Genomic DNA, 4,579 nt, shown 5'->3' on the forward strand with positions numbered 1-4,579 from the left:
CTTAGCGTCTCATGCCTGTCTCTGGTGTCTGCGCTGATACCCCCGGCTCGCACCCATCTCTGGAACTCATTTAGGCGGCGCTCTGAATCCCCTCTCCTTGCACACCCTGAAACAATGGTCTCTTGCCTCTTCGGCAGCTCCAGACTTTTTCCCGGACTCCCTCCCGGCTAGCCGTGGCGCACTAGCTCCCTTCAGACTGTGTTCACGCAGCCAATCCCGGTCCTCTCCTTGGGATCTGACCTCCGAAGCCAGAGCCTGAGCTCCCAGCCCCGCCCGCCGCGGCCGGTGAGCACACAAGCCTCTCGGGCTGGTGAGTGCCGGTCGGCGCCGATCCCCTGTGCGGGAATCTCTCCGCTTTGCCCTCAGCACCCCCGTTGCTGCGCTCTCCCCCGCGGCTCCGAAGCTCCCCGCTCCGCCTCCCGCAGTCTCCGCCCGCGAAGGGGCTTCCTAGTGTGTGGAGACCTTTCCTCCTTCACAGCTCCCTCCCACTGGTGCAGGTACCGTCCCTATTCTTTTGTCTCTGTTTTTAACTAATTTTTTCTTTTGCCCTACCCAGGTACGTGGGGGAGTTTCTTGCCTTTGGGGAGGTCTGAGGTCTTCTGCCAGCGTTCAGTAGGTGTTCTGTAGGAGCTGTTCCACATGTAGATGTATTTGTGGGGAGGAAGGTGATCTCCGCGTCTTACTCCTCCACCATCTTGAAGGTCCCCCCCAAACTAGTTGAATCTTATTTGACATCATCTCCCATCCTTTTGGTAGGAAGATGTTTGTTTACCCATCTCATAGCTTGGATAGAAAGGCAGATACAGACTTAAATTAAAAAAGCCCAGGGAATTCCCTGGTGGTCCAGTGGTTAGGATTCTGCACTTCCACTGCAGGGGGCCCGGGTTCGATCCCTGGTTGGGGAACTAAGATACCTCAAGTCGCCTGCGGTGCAGCCACAGAAATAAAAATAAATAAATAGTCTAAGAAAGGTACACAAATGAAGTATTATTGGCTAAAATATAATAGTGTTGTCAAAAAGTTGAACTCAAATCTTATCAAGTTTCTAGATTTAGCTAATAATTTATAGGAAATTCAGGGTAAAGCATCCTGATATCTCTAATAAATTAGAGAGAGAGAAACAGGAGAGAAAGAAAGAGCCTGAAATTTAAAGACTGAAAGAGACTTAAAAGACATAGCAACCATGTAATTGCCATGTACAGACCTTACTTGAATTCTGATTTGAACAAAAACTTACTGCATTTCATTGAGGTGAAAATTCAGTAACTTTTACTTTGATGTTTAATAATTTAAATCAAAGTTTATAATAGATTTTCATTTGTTAAATATCAGTAGTAGAATTTTTAATATAGAGCATTAAAGACAATAAATTAAAATATTGATTTCAAATCATATACATATTTTTGGTGCAAAGAAGTAAAATAAAATGTTCAATAACTAGACTTTGAAGCAGACAAATAATTCCATTAGGATGAAATTGTGGAGGGAGAGTAGAAAATAAATAATGCATTTATGGAAATAAAGAAATGTAAAATTTCAAGAGTTTCCATATTTTGAAAAAATGGTAAGATGGGTATCAAATTGCTGTGGGACCTAGATTCTGTGGGTACATTTAAAACGGTTTTATTTTGTAATGTCAGTATTTAAAACAAGCTGGAAATTATATTCTTTGTAACTGTTACAACTTGTGATGAAAAAATTTAGATGCCAACCTAAAAGTGTGATAAGGGTACATAGTCTCGAAATTCTTTCGGGGGGAAACATAAGCAAAAGAATTTGAAAACCTCTGTCAAATTCACCATGCCTCAATATTTTTTAACACAAATCCCTTTTCTTGCACAATACTTATCCATAGTCTTCAGCATGCATTTCAGGAAACAAAAATTTAGATATGCTTGAAAATCTTAATTGCTGCACTATAGTACCAGGAGGTGTGTGCTCTCAACATCATTCATTCATTCACTTAATAAACATTAATTGAGAGCGTACTAGGTTCAAAAACCTGGGCCAGGCCCTCGGGAAATACCCACTCGAATCACATACAATGATTAAATCCTTTAAGTAAATCCTTTCATTATAGGGCCTATAACAGTGATCAAATTCTTAAGCTCTGGCCTTGGTTGACACTCTGCTGGATGAAAATAATAAAGTTCGTGCAGTATTCTCCTGAAAACAGCACAAGCATATAAGAATAAAAGAGTATTTCAGAAGTCAGGTCATTGTTCCAAAACAATTAGAATTCTATTCTTAATTGAAATGGCTTCTTGGTTCTCTTGTAGGACCCCTGAAAAGAACTAGAAGCCATAAGGAGGTTTATATCAGAGAACACATCTTTATTACAGGTGGGAAAAAAACAAACAAACTCAAGTAGGACAGGCTAGGAAGTGATGGCAATATTCTGGATCTGTCACTCTGTGCCCCTAGACTTTGCAAATGCTCGGAAGATTATGTGTACATGGAGTTCTGATCCAGAGATGATTTACCTGCCTCAGTGTGACCAGCTCTGTCGGACAGAGTCAGCTATATTTCTGGGGACTTAGAAGATGACATTAATATTGCCCATATTTATCACGGAGAGGAGGCACAGGTGCAAGCTTCAATTCTGAGACCTGTGGGTTCAGTCATGAGTGTGTGCTGCTTTCTGATGTATATGTTAAACCCAGCAAGCTTTTTTTAGGGAATTTTTAAATTCTCTGTTATGTATTTATATCAACCTGTCTTCCTTAACTTACACACACTCATTCATCACACATTCTTACACACTTCAGTGTGATTCCTGTACAAACGATCCCTTCGTTGACTGTTCAGAGAAAAATCCCTTTTGACAGGGAGCGGGGGTGGGGGATAGAAAACTCACTCTTCTTATTTGGAAAACTCTCTTCTTATTTGAAAAACACAGGAGGTCTAATTGTTCTGGGGGTAGTTTTGCAGGATGCAATCTGCAGCCTAGTTTTTTGTTTGTGTTTTGTTTTATTTTTAGCAATCAGAGCAGTCTTCTGCCTTGTTTCAGTGATTACTTAAAACCTCAAGAAGAGATCTAGTCCACTGTTCTCAGAGGCTGATTGTAAGCATCATAAAACCCAAGGATTTCTTCCTGTCATCTTTGTTTACCCACTCATTCAACAAATATTTATTGACCACCTATAGCATGCAAAGCTCTGGGCCAAGCACTAGGCAGAATTATCTGTATTTCATAGATTCTAAGACATGCATTTTTCAACACTTAATGTCTCTGAATTCAGGATGTATCCATGGCATTGCCTTTTTCTTTCTTAGTAGTACCAAAAACAACTCCATGTCTTACAACCAATGGCCTTTTAGATTTGATGGAATACCACATTGTCCATGACCTGTCTGCTTTCACCAATAGAAGGAATATGCAAAATAAGAGGAGTCAAAACTCACAAATCAGAAAGCTTTTCACTTATCATCAGCTTTTGGAGCAAAAGAAGAGGTCTTGGAGCTTGTGTGATTTGAAGATGATCTGCATGTTTCATTAATTCAAGCTCTCCTTGGCCTTAGAAACATATCATAACTAAGTATGGATTATCTATTGTTATTCTATAGTTTTTAAATTCACAGGTGACTTTTTTTTTATTATTGTGGAGTGTGTGTGTCTGTGTGTGTGTGTGTGTGTGTGTGTGTGTGTAGTGCCTTCTACCGAAAAACTCATTTGGAAATTGATTTTTGATCCGTTCTTGAAGCCATAATTTGAGGAAACTGTTTCTTAGGACATATTATCTATAATGTGTCAGTAGAAACTAGTTAGAAATATTTTTAATTGAGCAAAAGAAACGTTTTTCAGTTCCTTTATTCATCCAAACATTTTTAGTGTCTGACCCATCCCTAAGATGGGTCAGACACTAGAAAGTGCTATTAGAGGATAGAAACAATGGGATGTTATTTTTGCCTTCAAGAGACTTACAGTCTAAACAGGGAGAGGAAAACCTGTAAACCACGAATGCTCACATAAGAAAGAATGAAATGAATCCTCTAACCAAGACCCAGCGATGTCTACATGCAGTCCGTATCACTTCACAGTGTTACATTGACCTTTAAATATAACAGAATGAAGGCTGTTCTCCCCCTTCCCCTGAAACATGACTGTTTCAGAAAAAAAGACCCCCGGGGGTGGGGGAGCTCAGAACAGTGTCCCAAAGTAGCTCTTCCATCGTTGATTTAAAGAGATAACTGCCATCCACTGGGGGATAGCAAGGACTACATATTTTGAAAGCTTCACAGTCAGCCGAAATTTCCAGGCCTCATATAATTGCTATCACTGGTTTCTACCCAAAGATAGGGCCTACCATTAATGTGTTTACCCCATTCTAATTCCATGATGGCGCTATCCTTTTTCTTCTCTACTCAGCTCCCCCTTGACTCCTCTCAGCACTTTCAATTGCCTTCAAAGTCCTTCATCTTCAATCTCCTCGTAACACGTTCCCCCCTCCTTTTTTTGGAACTAGAAGCTCTTCAAGGGCAGGAACCAAGGCCATATTGACACAGAGTAGACCCCAAAAATAAACTTTACTGTAGCATGGAAGAAGGAAAGGAAGAGAAAGAAAGGAAGAGAGCACTC

The 4,579-nt window shown here is 40.6% G+C and overlaps 1 non-coding gene across 1 annotated transcript; it reads left to right on the forward strand.

Moving 5' to 3' along the window:
* The first annotated feature begins 832 nt into the window (after positions 1 to 832).
* On the forward strand, positions 833 to 905 carry TRNAG-UCC (transfer RNA glycine (anticodon UCC)). Its single transcript has one exon. It is a non-coding gene; the product is annotated as a tRNA-Gly (tRNA).
* Positions 906 to 4,579: the final 3,674 nt, after the last annotated feature.

The sequence above is a fragment of the Lipotes vexillifer genome, unplaced genomic scaffold (assembly GCF_000442215.2).
Source record: "Lipotes vexillifer unplaced genomic scaffold, Lipotes_vexillifer_v1.1 scaffold150, whole genome shotgun sequence".
NCBI classification, from domain to species: domain Eukaryota; kingdom Metazoa; phylum Chordata; class Mammalia; order Artiodactyla; family Lipotidae; genus Lipotes; species Lipotes vexillifer.